The following is a 17,345-nucleotide window of genomic DNA, read 5'->3' on the forward strand; positions in this document are numbered from 1 at the left end:
AAAAAAAGGCTTCAAATACCCACCCTCAATATACAACACGCCCATACAACACGAACGAGAACAAATACCTTGGCATGTACTTAGACTCTCCCTTACTTGCCTGGAAAGCACGCATTCAACATCTTAAACAGACGGGTACAAGCTACATTCACCCCCAGCTAGACTTGTTGCCAGGCATATGCGTCAGCTGCACCTACTAACCCACAGAGCCTCGAGGTCATAAATTAATACCATGCGACTTTTGTGGCACAATGCGTTCCACTCCTATCCTCGGACTTTACGGGGAAACGGGCCTCAAGCTTAACCACCAAACGAGACTGTGTGCCAACTCATTTTGTACCACTGTTCACCAGACACCCATACAGATAAAAAATTAACCCAACAGTCAACCCACATAATCCTCGCTTCCCAACCAATCACTCAACCTTTCGTCACACGGGCTACATATAACCTCAATATAGAAAACTCCCAAACTACTCCAAAACTCTGAAACCCAACTTCCTGTCCCACCTTGGTTTTGTACAACTAATACATTAATACAACTCTTAAGACAACATTCCAAAGTCTGCACCAAACTCAGCCACAGCTTCAGTCTGTCTCAACAATGAAAAATTGCTACCCAAATACCACAGCAATTTATACAGATGGATCTCGCATCATGAACAACGTATCCTCGGTCCCTAGCGCTGTATGGATACCGGAATACCATCTCAAGCAGGGACGACTTATCAAACCAACTGTTTTCACAACTGAATTATATGCCTTGTATCAAGCTCTCCAAATAATCACAACATTACCAGTTGGGATATATACAATCTGTAGTGACTCCAAGAGCGCGATTCAATTATGTACCTTTCAAAAACGTGCAAGGAGTTTGTCTACCCATGCCTATAACTTTTCTATGAACAATTGAACGGTTATGATACCACTAACCAATGGGTCCCAGCATATTGTGTTATTCCTCATAAGGAATTTTTAGATCAACTAGCCAAAGCGATGCACAACACGCCTCACATTACTCATCCAATTCCCCATGTTGCACATAAAGGAGCCTTCAAAAATGCCATCACCCAAGATTTTTCAACGAAATAGAAAACGTCATGCTCACCTTTGTACTATGGATCAATTAAAAAGAAATTGGAAACTTTGAAACAAGTCAGATATAAAAGCAGAGAAATTAATGCAACTATGACCAGATTGAGGCTGGGACACACCAAACTGGCAGCACACAGTTCTAAGTACAGAACAGATATCAACGAACTCTGCATCCACTATCAGGTGCCTGAAACAACCTAACACCATCTCCTTCACTGCTTCCGATATCATAGTGCCAGAGTAAATTTCAAACAAGTCTTTATCGCACTTAAAATACCCTATACCAGAGCATATATTAGGAGGTGACCACTCGTTACAGGAAAAATACCAAATAGTCAAAGCATTGGCTAAATATCTCCAGTCGACAAACAAATTGGGTCACATCTGACCCGTGCCACATTTATACCTGGTGCCACCAACAGACACTGAAAACAAATGCCTCGTCGCAACACCATGGATAAGCCGGTGCCATAAACATGACATACTGCCCTACGGTGCGAAAAGTCTCCCTCTAACATCCACCTCTGTTTTAGTCGCCGCTCCTCTTATCTACAACACAACGCAACAGGCACTTTTGAAACTTCTCATCCTCAATATAATGGCGTCTACCAACATCTGAACTGGTGCAGTCATTTCAAGGACAAATCTTTCATGCAAACTGCACCTACTATTAGGAATAATATTTTGTACAGAGTTTCCACAAGTAAGTAAGTAATTATCAAAAGAAGGCACCAAACCGGGAAGGCTATGTAGCACCATCAAATACGCAAAATAATCAGAGGGCGCTAAATATCACCAAGGATGCCAATACGAGAACAAAAACGCATAAGGCGAACGATATCAAAAGTATCCGAGTCACCAAGAATTCTATCGAGGGACAGGTGACCGCGAGGGGCGGTCGGAAAGCAAGACATACGCTCGTCCTGGAAGTCAGGACATTCAAGAAGGACATGCACGACCGTAAGAGGGACAATGCAACTAGGACAATAAGGAGCAGGGCGGCGCTCCATCAAGTGACCATGGGTTAAGCGAGTATGGCCAATACGCAACCTCGCCAGAGCTGTTTCCCACCGCCGGTTACGGTGGAAGGAGGACTGCCACGAGGAAACACAACATTTAAGAGTACGTAGCTTGTTACCAGTAACAGACAACCAAGAAGCCTGCCAACGGGTAAGGACTGAGGAATGGATAACCGGGTAAAAGTCGGAATACGGAATGCCCTTACGAGAGATGGGACAAGAGCGGACAGCTTCCTTGGCGGCAGCATCCGCACGCTCATTTAAAGACACACCAATATGGCTGGGAACCCAACAAAACTCAACCGACTTAAATTTACTATGAACGAGAAACAGCCAATGCTGGATCTCGACAACCACTGGATGAACTGGATTAAAGGACCCGAGAGCCATGAGGGCACTACGAGAGTCAACAACAACTACAAAGGAAGACTGACAACGAGAAAGTAGGAGACGAAGAGCATAGAGAATAGCATAAAGTTCCGCTGTAAAGATGCTAGTCTCCGGAGGCAAGCGACACATATAAGTGCGATCAGGAAAAACAACAGAGTAGCCAACACCGTCCGCTGACTTAGACCCATCGGTGAAGACAGAAACGGAGCGGGAGTGAGAAGAAAAGTGCTCGAGGAAAAGGCGTTTTAGAACCGTAGGAGGGGTAAAAGCTTTAGTGATACGGGTCAAGGAAGTACAAAACCGCGGAAGAGGGACCCTCCACGGGGGCAAAGAAGGAACAACACGAGGAGAAACATCAGAAATACGAACGGAAAGAGAATCCTGCAGGCGAGATAACCGGACAGAAAGAGGGAGGTGGTGAAGAGGAACAGGAACCGCAGGAGGGGTAAAAGTTAAAGCACGACAGAGGCGAGAGGAAGGATGTTGCAAGGACCGCGCAAGATAGCGAAGACAGTAGCGATCACGGCGGTCCTGGAGAGACAGGAAGCCAGTGTCAACATACAAGCTAAGGACGGGAGACGAACGAAAGGCACCAGAACTGAGGCGCAACCCAGTATGGTGCAAAGCATCAAGACGGCGAAGAGTAGAAGGAGAAGCAGACGAGTAAGCAGGGCAACCATAATCGAGCTTAGACAGGACGAGAGAAGAATGTAAAGCAAGGAGAGTGCGCCTATCTGCCCCCCAAGAAGTATGGGACAAGACCCGAAGGAGGGTAAGGGCCTTAGAGCACTCAACACGGAGGTAAGAGATATGAGGAGACCAAGACAAACGAGTGTCAAGGAATAACCCCAAAAGCTTCGCGGAATCTTTGTATTCAAGGGGATGACCATAAAGTGACAAAGAGGGACGAAGAACAACCCGTTTCCGCGTAAATGTCATGGCACAAGTCTTAGAAGTAGAGAACTTGAAGCCATGATCAGTGGCCCAAGACGACACGGCATCAATTGCAAGTTGAAGCCGGCGTTGAAGGAGAGGCGAATCATCACCCTGACAACAAAGGGTAAGATCATCGACATAGAGAGCGGAGAAGACACCAGAAGGAAGAGAGGAAAGAAGACCATTGAGGGCAACCAGAAAAAGAGTAGTGCTCAGAACACTACCCTGGGGCACACCTTCATATTGCTGAAAAGAGGGAGAGAGAGCGGTACCAAGGCGCACCCGAAAGGAACGACGAGAGAGGAAGCTGCGGAGAAAGAGAGGGAGATGACCACGAAGGCCAAAAGAATGAAGTTGAGATAGGATATGATAACGCCAAGTGGTGTCGTAAGCCTTTTCCAGGTCAAAAAGGACGGCAACAACGGAGGTCTTCGCAGCAAAAGCAGTACGAATATAGACCTCCAAGTTCACCAGGACATCTGTCGTGCTGCGGCACTTGCGGAAACCAAATTGAGAAGGGGAGAGGAGGTGATGGTGTTCCAGGAACCACATCAGACGAACGTTAACCATACGTTCAAAAAGTTTGCAGACACAACTTGTGAGAGCAATAGGGCGAAAGTCCTTAGGGGAAGTACCCAGAGACCCCGGTTTGCGAACAGGGAGGACAACGGCATCGAGCCAGTCCTCAGGGACTGACGACGACTCCCAGATCCGATTATACAGACTCAGTAAATACTGAGACGTGCTCGGAGGGAGATGGCGAAGCATCTCATAATGAATACCATCGGAGCCCGCCGCCGTAGAACCGCAGAGGGCCAGAGCAGAACGAAGTTCAGAGAGGGAGAAGGGATCATTATAGGGAAGCTGAAGATGAGTGCAGAAATCTAAAGGACGAGACTCAAGGATAGGTTTACGAAGAAGGAAAGATTGGGGAAGATGAAGACCAGAGCTAACAGAAGAAAAGTGGGAACCCAGTTCGGAAGCGACCTGCAACGGGTCCGCCACAAGAGTATCATGGAGGTGAAGGACCGGTGAAACATCGGGAACGAACTTACCCGCTATCTTGCGGATACGCTTCCAGATCTGGGCCAGAGGGGTTTCGGACGTAATTGTTGAGACATAAGATGCCCAACATTCACGTTTAGCCGTACGGATGGCCCTACGGGCCACCGCACTCGCTTTCCGAAAGAAAAGAAAAGAATCGGTCGTCTGCCTACGGCGGTGCCTCTTCCAGGCTGCACGCTTACAGCGGACAGCCCGAGCACAGTCCGCATTCCACCAGGGAACGCACTTCCGTGGACCCCGAGAGGAAGAGCGAGGAATAGAGCGGAGGGCAGCGTTGAAGACAGTGTCATGAAAAAGGAGGAGAGCGCGAGAGAGAGACAGAAGGGAGAGGTCAGAGAGAGCAGCACTGAGGGTAAATAGGGTCCAGTCTGCCTTAGCAAACTGCCACCTAGGGAAAGAGAGGGAAGGGCGAAAAGAGAAAAAGGAAACAAGGATGGGGAAATGATCACTTCCATGGAGGTCATCAAGAACCTGCCACGTGAAATCCAAGTAAAGAGAAGAAGAGCAGAGAGAAAGATCAAGACAAGAAAGGGCGCGAGTCCGAGAGTCCAAATGAGTGGGCTCACCAGAATTCAGAAGAGACAGGGAAGAAGATAGGAGAAACGGCTCAAGGAGGCGACCCCGGGTATTCGTCAGAACGTCACCCCAAAGAGAATGACGACAATTGAAGTCACCCAGCAGGAGCACAGGCTCCGGCAAGGAGTCTAGGAGGTGTTTCAAATCAGGAAGAGAGAGCGGGACACTCGGGGGGAGATAAATGGAACAAACTGTGTACCATTTCCCCACAAAGATACGAGCAGCAGAACAATGGAGAGGCGAAGGAAAAAGTAAAGGAACAAAGGGAACATCTGCACGAATCAAGAGAGCAGAAGAATTAGAAGCCCCAGCAATGGCTGGGGGGGGGGAGAGAAAGGAATAGCCACGAAAACGACCAGGACGAGCACCAAGCATTGGCTCCTGGAGACAGACACAAAGGGGCGAAAACCGCGAAATCAGAAGTTGGAGTTCGAGGAAATTGGCGTAATAACCTCGAACGTTCCATTGAAGAATGGACAACGACGGGAAGAGAAAGGACAAAAACAGAGAACAAGGAAGAAACAAAGGCGAAAGAGCAACAGAGCACGTTAAAGAATATCAGGGTCGGGATCAGGGTCAGCAAAGTCAGGGTTAGGGGGCATGGGTAAACTGAGCAAAGACGGAGGGAAGGAAACGGGAGAACAGATCAGAGGTGGGCGGGCGGGGTCCGGAGGAGGAGGAGGAAGAGGAGGAGACAACGGAGAGGAGCAGTCAAGGACAGCAGTAGGAAGAGGGGGAGTAGGAAGAGGGGGAGTAGAAAGAGGGGAGCGCACCCCAGCAAGAGCAGCAACCGAAAGGGAAGCAGGGGCCAAAGAAACCTCCATAGCAGGAACAGGGGGCGCAACCACTGAAACGGGAGGGGAAGGAGCAACAGAGCCAGAAGTAGGAGCTAAGGAAGAAAGCGAAGCCTTCTTACCCGCCGGGGAAGAGGAAGGAGAGGAGCCAGGCTTACGCTTCTGACTTAAAGAGACAGGTGTCCCAGCAACTACGTACCGGGCAACGGATTCCAGTGTCTCAACAGGAGAAGCCGAACGAGAGCACACACGACGGCCGTTAGGAGAGCGATGGACATCCGCCTGCACCGACAGGCGGCGGGGAGAGCCGATAGATGGAGGAAGAGGATGGGAAGGAGGATCGGAGGGGGACGAGGAAGAAGACACAGGAGACATGACAGACCGGGTCGAAAGAAGGGGAACCCCAGACAGAGGACCAGGAGGGGGACCCCTCGGGAAAGAACTCAAAGGAACAGAGGAGGGGGCAGTGGGCGTATCAGGGTCCAAGGCCCGGAAACGGTTGAGAGTCTGAGGAAGGGGGGAAGGACGAGGAGAGGAAGAGCGCAACACGCGAGCATAAGAGATGTTAGTATAAGGCGGGAGCCGGCGAACCTGGCGCCTCGCCTCAGGAAAAGACAAACGCTCCCGGTGCTTCAGGTTAAGGACGGCCGCCTCAAGCTTGTAATGGACACAGGTACGGGAGAACGTAGGATGGGCCTCACCGCAGTTGAGGCAGCGAGCTTGGGAAGAAGTGCACTCCGACTTAGAGTGACCTTCACTCCCACACAAAGGACAGAGAGAGACAGTCCCAGAGCAGCGGAGGGCACCATGCCCAAACCTCCAGCACTTATTACAAAGTCGAGGAGAAGGAATATACTCCTGGACAGAGCACCTAGCACCAGCAAGAATGACAGAGGATGGAAGGGTCCTACCATCAAAGGTGATCTTCACAACGCGAAGGGGTTGACGGCGACGACCACGAGGGGGACGAGTAAACGAGTCAACCTGGAGGACAGAATGGCCTTGGGCATCAAGGATATGCCGAATATCATCGTGGCAATCCTGCAGATTCCGAACACCGGTTGCAACATGGGGTGGGAGGAGAATAGTGCCAACACTGGAATTCATCTGAACGTTCTTGGAGACCCGAACAGGGATCTCGCCAAGGCAAGATAAGGCAGCCAAGCGGGAAGCCGCATCCTGAGAAGGAGCAGCAACGACACGTGTACCGAGACGAGTGGGGTTGAAAGTAACACACGCATCCACGGAATCTACAAGATGCCGATGGAGGGAGAAATCGTCAGGAGGCGCAGAATCAAGAGGGAGGAGATCAAAATATTTGGCCCATGAAGCAGGACCAAACAAGGCCTGATACGCATCAGCACGGGAAGGAATCGAGCGAGTGCGGTTGGGGCGCGAACGGCGTTGAGAACCCCTAGAGAGAGAGGGGTCAAAAGGCGCAGTAGTCACAACGAAAGACTTAGCCACACCAGGGGACGAAGTGGTCACCACCGGGGGCTGGAGGCTCGACCCAACCTCAGAGGAGGGAGGGGAGCTGGGGGAAGAAGTCAGGACGGCCAAAGGAGGAGCAAGGTCGGGGCCCAACGCAGCGGGAGCTACAGAGCCTGGTCTTCCAATACAGGCCGACTCGGGGGCTTGGTCGCCCACCCCACGAGCCTGAGAGGGTACAACGGAAACATTCAACGACATAGAGACGAAAAGTGACAAATTCATCCACGAATGTGCCCCCATACCCACCATGGAGCCACAATTAGAGGCAGGACACCCAACAGGAAGCTATCGCTGATCATGCCGGGGCCCCCTAGGGGTGCGACGTGAGTATACGCCCCACAAACGCCACCTTAAGAACCGTCAGTCCGTCGAGATCGGGTTCAGCGACGAAAGGGGGATTGACAATAAAAGGTTCCCCTCGCTCGAGACGTCGGGTACTACAGTTCTACGGGTGCAAGAGTATGCCTCCTCAAGCACCCGGGCGTCAAAATAGAAGAAGTCCAAAGAAAGAATCCAAAACAAGCAAAAGGTCGGCAGGAAACGACAAGCAGATAGGAGAAGAGGGGGGAGAAAAACGAAACATAAGGAAATGGAAAAGCGATCCGGCACAATTGGAGAAGACAGCAGCAGGAGTGCAAGGCCAGAAAAGGACAGAGGACTGCCCAACGGAGCATCACACTCCGGCAGCCGTCCACCAAGCCCCCTCACGACGCCAACGGGCCGGAAGGGGAGGGGGAGAGTTTCCACAAGTGTCTGGCATTTCGGCAAAACTTAAAGATTTTAGGAACTTGTCAAACAATCTTCAAACGTAACTAGAAATTTAATGACATACACTCTTGATAATACTGAATCTACTTGAGAAAGGTCCAGGACGGACCGAAACAACAACGTCCCTTCACTTTCTAGTGTGTGGTCTGGTCAACATATTTCAGCCACGTTATTGTGACTCGTCCTCTGCATTACCTTGGGGTACACCCGAAAAGAGGCAGAGAGAGTGGCACCAAGCCTGACTCGAAAGGAACGACTAGAGGAAGTTTTGGAGGAAGAAAGGGAGATTACCACGAAGGACAAAAGAACGAAGTTGGGACAGAATATGGTATCTCCAGTTTGTGTCATAAGCCTTTTCCAGATCAAAAAGGACAGCAACAACAGAGGTCTTTACAGCAAAAGCAGTACGAATGTAGACTTCGAGGTTCTCCATGACATCACTTGTGCTACGGCACTTGCAAAAACCAAGTTGAGATGTGTGGTGAGGTGTTCCAAGAACTACATCAGACGAACATTTACCATACGCTCAAAGAGTTTGCAGACAACTCGTAAGGGCAATAGAGCGGAAGTCCATATGGGATGTCCTGAGAGACCCCGGTTTCCGAATAGGAAGTACAATGGCATCGAGTCGGTCCTCGGATTGACGACGACTCCCAGACCTGGTTATACAGACTCGGTAAATATTAAGATGTGCAAGGAGGGAGATGAAGCATCTCATAATGAATGTCATCCGAGCCCGCTGCCATAGAACCACAGAGGGCGAGGGAAGACTGAAGTTCAAAGAGAAGGGACCGTTATGAGGAAGGTGGAGATGAGTGCAGAAATCTAAGGGATGAAATTCAAGAATAGGCTTATGAAGAGAGGATTAAGGAAGACGAGAACCAGAGCTAACAGAAAAGTGAGAACCTAGTTCGGTCGCGACTTGCACCGAGTCCGCCACATGAGTACCACGGAGGTAACGAGCCGGCAAGACATCTGGAACGAAAATACCCGCAATCTTCCAGATATTCTTCCAGACCTGCAGCAGAGGAGAATGGGACATTATGGTGGAAACATAAGCTTTCCAACTTTCACTCTTAGCTGTTCGGATGGTCCTACGGGCCACCGCACTTGCTTTCCGAAACAAAATAAAAGAATCGGCCGTCTGCCGACGTCGGTGTTTCTTCCAGGCTGTACGCTTACAGCGGACAGCCTGAGCAAAGTCCGCAATCCACCAGGGAACGCACTTCTGCGTGCCCCGGGAGGTAGAGCGAGGAAGAGAGCGGAGGGTAGCATTGACTCGTGAAAAGGAGGAAGAGGCAAAGAGGAGAGGTCAGAGAGAGTAGCACGGAGGATGAAAAGGTTCCTGTCAGCTTTGGCAAACTGCCACCTAGGGAAGAAGTGGGGAGGGTGAAAAGAGAAAGTAAACAAGGATGGGGAAATGGTCACTATTATGGAAGTCAAAGACCCTGCCACGTGAGATCTAAGTAAAGGGACGACGAGCAGAGAGAATGATCAAGACGGGAAAGGGTGCAAGTTCGAGAGTCCACATGGGTGGGCTCGTTGGAATTCAGAAGAGACAGGGAAGAAGAGAGGACGAACGGTTCGAGAAGGCGGCCTTGGGTGTTTGTCAGCACATCACCCCAGAGGCTATGTCGACAGTTGAAATCACCCAACAGGTGCACCGGCTCTGGTAAGGAGTCCAGGAGGTGCTTAAGATCAGGAAGGGAAAGCAGGACATTTGGGGGTAGATAAATGTAACAGACTGCATACCTTTTTCTCACAAACATGGGCAGCAGAACAATGGATAGGCGATGGAAACAGTAGGGGGACGACGGGTATATCAGTACAAATTAAGAGAGTAACAGTTATGGGCCCCAGCAAGAGCCGAGGTGGGGGGGGGGGGGAAGAAGGGGGGGAGAAGGGGGGGGAAGAAGGGTGGGGAAGAAGGGGGGGGAAGAAGGGGGGGGGGGAAGAAGGGGGGGGAAGAAGGGGGGGGAAGAAGGGGGGAGAAGAAGGGGGGGGAATAAGGGGGGGAATAAGGGGGGGGAATAAGGGGGGGGAATAAGGGGGGGGGAATAAGGGGGGGGGGAATAAGGGGGGGAATAAGGGGGGGGAATAAGGGGGGGAATAAGGGGGGGGAATAAGGGGGGGAATAAGGGGGGGGAATAAGGCGGGGGAAGAAGGGGGGGGAAAGAAAGGGGGGGGAAAGAAGGGGGGGAAAGAAGGGGGGGGGGAAAGAAGGGGGGGGAAAGAAGGGGGGGAAAGAAGGGGGGGAAAGAAGGGGGGGGAAAGAAGGGGGGGGAAAGAAGGGGGGGAAAGAAGGGGGGGAAAGAAGGGGGGGAAAAAGAAGGGGGGGGAAAAAGAAGGGGGGGAAAAAGAAGGGGGGGGGAAAAAGAAGGGGGGGGGAAAAAGAAGGGGGGGGAAAAAGAAGGGGGGGGAAAAAGAAAGGGGGGGGGAAGAAGGGGGGGAAAAGAAGGGGGGGAAAAGAAGGGGGGGGGAAGAAGGGGGGGGAAGAAGGGGGGGGAAGAAGGGGGGGGAAGAAGGGGGGGGAAGAAGGGGGGGGGGGAGAAGGGGGGGGAAGAAGGGGGGGGAAGAAGGGGGGGGGGGAAGAAGGGGGGGGGGAAGAAGGGGGGGGGAAGAAGGGGGGGAAGAAGGGGGGGGGAAGAAGGGGGGGGAAGAAGGGGGGGAAGAAGGGGGGGGAAGAAGGGGGGGGAAGAAGGGGGGGAAGAAGGGGGGGAAGAAGGGGGGGGAAGAAGGGGGGGAAGAAGGGGGGAAGAAGGGGGGAAGAAGGGGGGGGAAGAAGGGGGGGGAAGAAGGGGGGGGGGAGAAGGGGGGGGGAAGAAGGGGGGGGGGGAGAAGGGGGGGGGGAAGAAGGGGGGGGAAGAAGGGGGGGAAGAAGGGGGAGGAAGGGGGGAAGAAGGGGGGGGAAGAAGGGGGGGAGAAGGGGGGGGAGAAGGGGGGGGGAGAAGGGGGGGGGAGAAGGGGGGGGGAGAAGGGGGGGAGAAGGGGGGGGGAGAAGGGGGGGGGAGAAGGGGGGGAGAAGGGGGGGGAGAAGGGGGGGGGAGAAGGGGGGGGGAGAAGGGGGGGGAGAAGGGGGGGGAGAAGGGGGGGGGAGAAGGGGGGGGGGAGAAGGGGGGGGGAGAAGGGGGGGGGGAGAAGGGGGGGGGAGAAGGGGGGGAGAAGGGGGGGGGAAGAAGGGGGGGGAAGAAGGGGGGGGAAGAAGGGGGGGGGAGAAGGGGGGGGAGAAGGGGGGGAGAAGGGGGGGGGGAGAAGGGGGGGGGAGAAGGGGGGGGAGAAGGGGGGGGGAGAAGGGGGGGAAGAAGGGGGGGGGGGGAAGAAGGGGGGGGGGAAGAAGGGGGGGGGAAGAAGGGGGGGGGGGGGAAGAAGGGGGGGGAAGAAGGGGGGGGGGAAGAAGGGGGGGGAAGAAGGGGGGGGGAAGAAGGGGGGGGGAAGAAGGGGGGGGGAAGAAGGGGGGGGGGAGAAAAACCAATAATCACGAATGCGACCTAGACGAGCACCAAGCATTGGTTCCTGGAGACATACACAAAGTCGTGAAAACTGTGTAATCAGAAATTGGAGTTCATGTAAGTTTGCATAAAATCCACGAATATTCCATTGAAGAATATACATTATCAAAAAGAGAAAAGACAGTAACAGAACAATGAAGAAACAAATGTAAAGAAGAACACAGTATATTAAATAAGCTCAGGATCAGGGTCAGCAAAAATCAGTGTTAGCGGGCATGGGTAAGCTTAGTAAGGATGGTGGGAAGGGAGCGGGAGGACAGATCAGAGGCGGACGGACGGGGTCCAGAGGAGGGGGAGACAACTGAGAGGGACTGTCAAGGACAGGAAGGAGGAGGAGGAAGGGGGAAGGGGCAGAATCCGCGTAGTGCACCTCAGCAAGGACAGCAACCGAGAGGAAATCGGGAGAGAAACCTCCATAGCTGGGTCAGGGGGCCCAACCACCAAAATGGGAGGGGACGTAGAAATAGAGTCAGTTGGGGGACAGGGAAGAAAGCGATGCCTTCTTACCTGCTGGGGAAGAGGAAGGAGAGGAACCAGGCTTACGTTTCTGACTCAGAGACTTGGTCTAGAAACAACGTACTGGACGACAGGCTATGATCTCAGCAGAAGAAGAACAGGAGTGAACAACATGAAGATTGCTGGGAGGATGATGGACATCAACTTGGACAGACAGGCGTCGCGTGGAGGGCCAAGAGATTGTGGCGAGGGTCGGGAAGAAGGATCAGTGGGAGAAGGAAAAAAAAAAAGACAGGAGACATGGCAGACAGGGTAGGAAGGAGGGGAAATCTCCAGAAGGAGAACCAGGAGGAAGACCTTCCAGGACAGAACGTAAGCCGGGGAGGAGGTAGTGGGCATGTCCGGGTCCAAGGCCTGGACACAGTTGTGGGACCAAGGAAGGTGTGAAGGACGAGAGGTAGAACGCAACACACGAGCATAAGATACGCCAGTGAAAGGGAGGAGACTTTGCGTCTCGCTTCAGGAAAAGTCAGAAGATCCCGGTGTTTCAAGTCAAGGACTGCTTCCTCAAGCTTTTAGTGGATACACGTGCGGGAGAAGGTAGGGTGGGTCTCACCGCAATTTATGCAGAGAGCCAGTTTTAGAGTGGCTATCGTCCCCAAACACGGGGCATAGAGAAACAAGACTTTTGCATTTGAGGGAGCCGTGCCCGAACTTCCAGCACTTATTACCAAGTCTAGGAGAGGGGATGTACTCCTGAACGGAGCACCTGGCACCAGCAAGAATGATAGAGGGCGGAAGTGACCTACTATCGAAGGCGATTTTCACAACACATAGGAGCTGACTGAGGCGACCACCAGGGGGTCGAGTGAACGTCTCCACTGTTACGAACCTTACCTCCTGTGGAGGTTGGTTTCGGTTGTAAAATGTTGGTGGACTCTGTCGCGAGTGTTTATTGGAATAAATCCCCAGCCGAGATCAGAGAGGCCGCGAGTCACCATTATTACTCCGCCCAGTAAAGTAGTGCCTTCTCGGCTGGAGATCAGAAATAATGTGAACTGGAATAGCCTAACTATGTAAGGAAAAAATGGACTATCAAAATGTAGGCATGGGGAATATAGTAAATAAAATCATTAATGTGTTTGATAGCATATGTAAAGAATAGAGTATTAAGGGGCGATGATAGAGGTGGGAAGACACCATCTTGACTGGAGGGGGAGGTATATCGCTGCCGACCGTTCCTGCTATTTGAGGGGTTTTCTCCGGCCGTTCAGTCAGATAAGCCTATCCTTGTCTATATCCAGGGTTGCAAGATTGGGTAGAGTAATATTACAGAAGTTGGAAAGGTTTTACAAGAGTCCAGGTTTCCTAGAGGCTAAAATATATGTCATTGGATGATAACGGTGGTATGCTCAATATTCTAATGGCAGTCTTTTAGGACCCTAACACCAGTTGCAACATTGTGCTGGAGAAGAACAGTGCCAACACTTGCATTTAACAGAGTTTTTGGAGACCCGAACAGGGATATCCCCAATGCTGGACAATGTGGCTAAGCAGGTAGCTGCATCTGGTGAAGGAGCAGCGATGACATGTACCTAAACAGGTTGGGTTAAAAGTAACCGAGGCATGCACCAAATCAAGGTGTTTGTGGAGTGAGAAATCGCCAGGTGTAGAATCCAGAGGGAGGAGATCAAAGTATTTAGCCCACGAACAAGGGCAAAACAAGGCTTGGTACTTATTAGTATGGGAAGGGATCGTGCGAGTGCGGCCGTTGCGTGGACGACGTTGAGAACCCCCAAGAGAGGGTTTAAAAAGGTGCAGTAGTCACATTGAGAGAGCCGCGCCAGGAGACGAGGTGGTGACTGCTGGGGGCGTACGGCTTGACCCAACAGAGGTGGTAGGGAATCCAGGGGAGTAATTGTTACCTATCGTACGTTACGGCTCGTGATCCTACAGCAGCCAAACTTTAAGTCTAGGGATACGACACAACTGCTGTTCTCAATAGCGAATCACCAGTATAACCCCTTAATGGGTAATGAGCATAAAATAGAATCTTCATAGAACTGAAGAATAAAGACTAAGTATATATATATATAATTTATATTAAATAAATCTCAAAGGCAAACAGATGATTATATGGTCACAATATATATCACATTAAAAATATCACTGTAACTTCCAGACATTAAATCAATACTAAGAATAATTATATGGCTAGAACAAAAGAATGACTTAACTCCAAGATGATATCTCCCTGGTTTCTGCTCAGCTACTGAACTACAATATGCGAGTCAAAAAACACATTGCCTTGCCCCGCGAATAAATTGCCAAAGTTACAATATTTATTATTTCAACAATGGAGCACTACATTGTGACAAGAGTAATCTTAAACTAACTTAATGAATAATTAGTACATATTGATATAGACAACAAAAGTACGTGTTTCTTTACATAGTAATTAAAATATGCATACAGAATAGCATAATGGCATGCACACCCCAGCAACGGACGATCCCACGACAATTTGCCAGATACAGTTCACTCAATTATTATTTCACTCTGTTACCCACTTATGATCACATATAAATCATTAGTTCCCGTGGGAAAACTGATCACACAAAGAAATAAACAATCATTCCCACGATACGCTGGGCCTAACGCCAACACTGTAACATGAATGTGCATTTGCATAGAACATAAGTATACAATATACATGCTTGTAATTTACATACAATTATAAATGTACATATTAATATATTCACTTACGTATCTTATAAGGGTACGTAACACTTCCACCTCCAAGAAAAAAATGCAATGGATTGAAGATCAATGGCATTTTTTCAGAAGTAAAAATGTTAGGTAAAAAGAAACATTTCATTTATGGTACATCAAAACTTCTTGACAAAGCATCAGCAATAACATTTTGTCTGGCTGGAATATGTTTGATTTCTACATTAAATTCCTGCAAAAACAATGACCATCGCAGAATTCGTTGGTTCTTGACTTTCATCATATTTATAAAGATAAGGGGGTTGTGGTCTGTAAATACTAACACTTTATTTCCTGATAAGTAAATCTCAAACTTCTTGATTGACAATATAAGACCCAACGCCTCCTTTTCTACCACGGAATAATTTCTCCGAGCTGCATTAAATTTTCTGGAATAGTAATACACAGGATGCTCAATCTGGTCTAAACCAACTTGAATAAGCACAGCACCTATCCCAACATCTGACGCATCAATGTGTAATATAAATGGTTTATCAAATTGGGGACTAGCAAGAATAGGTGAGGTGGACAATATGCCCTTTAGGTTCTGAAAAGCATTCTGACAATCTTGTGTCCACTGAAACTTTACTTGCTTGCGTAACAAGTTTGTCAAAGGAGCAGCTACTGTTGAAAAATTTCTACAATAACGCCTATAGTATGCACACATACCAATAAACCGTTGGACTCCTTTCTTATTGGTCAACACTGGGTAGTCCACAATGGCTTGAATCTTATCTTGTAAGGGGATAATCTTACCTTGTCCCACCTCGTGGCCAAGATAAGTTATCGTACCTTTTGCCCAACTACACTTATTCATATTTATGGTTAACTTTGCGTCTTCCAACACTGTAAACAAGTTCTTAAGGCCTAAGAGATGATCGGCCCAATTCTTACTGTACAAAACAATGTCATCAAGGTAGGCCCTACAATCTGGCACATCCTTGAGTAAGAAATTCATAAGTCTTTGAAAAGTAGCAGGTGCATTTCTCAAACCGAATGGCATGACATTAAATTCATACGCACCATCAGGTGTAACAAAAGCAGTAACCTCTCTAGCATACTCTGTTAATGGAATTTGATAATACCCTTTTGACAAATCAAGCTTACTTACATATTCGGCATGACCTATGGACTCTATACATTCTTCCAACAAGGGTAAAGGAAAAACGTCCACTGTAGTGTTCTTGTTCAGTTTCCTGTAATCCACGCACAATCTCCAGGTTCCATCTGGTTTTGGCACTAACAAACACGGAGAGCTCCAAGTACTTTGACTTGGCCGAATGAAATCATGCTGGAGCAGATATTCCACTTCTGCTTGCATAATTTTCCTCTTTTCGGGATTCACTCGGTACGGATGTTGTCGAATGGGGGTGCTGTCCAGGAGCTGAATGTCGTGTGTGATGAGGTGGGTCTGGGTAGGAACCTCCCCAAACAGAGATGTATGGTTGTCCAGCAGAACCTGGAACTCATCACGTTGTTCCTCGTGTAAATGACATAGCATCTCCCTGCCATTGGAACTGGAACTGAGAAGTTGGATATTAACATCACGTCCCTCACTACAATTATCCTCAGGTGGTAACTCTTCCCGACTAAAACAAGCTACTACACCAGGTCCAACATAAGCTTTTAATCTGTTAATGTGTACAGTCATTTGGGGTTCTGAAAGATTAGGGTTAATTAGTTTATAAGTTAGGTCTCCCACCTTGTCTACCACTTGGTAGGGTCCTGCGAACTTATGGGACATGGAAGTCCCCATACGAGGTTTCAACACCAACACCAAATCTCCGACATCAAACGACCTTAGCTTAGCTTTGAACTTCTTGTCATATCGTACTTTCATGGCTTGTTGAGTCCTTCCCAGATGTTCTTTCGCCAACTCACGAGCCCGACACAACTTAGCCTTGACCTCGCTCAAGTACAATCCGCTCTGATGAACAGAGACATCTCCCAACAACTTTTCTTGTAGCATTTTAAGAGGACCTCTTACTTGGTGACCAAACACTAGTTCAAAGGGTGAACAGCCCAATGACTCTTGTAGCCCTTCTCTAGCAGCAAACAACACAAAGGGGAGATTCTCATCCCAATTACGTGGATGAGTTTCTCCGGTTGTCTTTAGCATTTGTTTCAAAGTCTGGTGGAAACGTTCAAGTCCACCTTGGCTTTGTGGATGATATGGACTGGATAATTTGTGCCGAATCCCTCGGGATTCGCAAAAAGTTCTGAAAACTTTAGAAACGAAATTTCCCCCATTATCACTCTGAATAACTCTAGGCATTCCAAACAACGAAAAGAATCTTTCAAGACACTTGATGAGATTATGAGCCTTGGTATTCCGTAGAGCATAAGCTTCAGGAAATCTAGTAGTCATACACATGAGAGTGAACAAAAACATGTTACCCGATTTAGTCTTAGGTAAAGGACCCACACAATCAATTACAACATGAGTAAATGGTTCATCAGGAACTACAATAGGTTGC

The 17,345-nt window shown here is 49.5% G+C and overlaps 1 protein-coding gene across 1 annotated transcript in view; it reads right to left on the reverse strand.

The window, feature by feature from the left end:
- The window catches only part of LOC123758387 (uncharacterized), an 85,847-nt gene that overhangs the window by 990 nt on the left and 67,512 nt on the right, over positions 1–17,345 (reverse strand). The window lies entirely within an intron of this gene.

The sequence above is a fragment of the Procambarus clarkii genome, chromosome 11 (assembly GCF_040958095.1).
Source record: "Procambarus clarkii isolate CNS0578487 chromosome 11, FALCON_Pclarkii_2.0, whole genome shotgun sequence".
Taxonomy (NCBI): domain Eukaryota; kingdom Metazoa; phylum Arthropoda; class Malacostraca; order Decapoda; family Cambaridae; genus Procambarus; species Procambarus clarkii.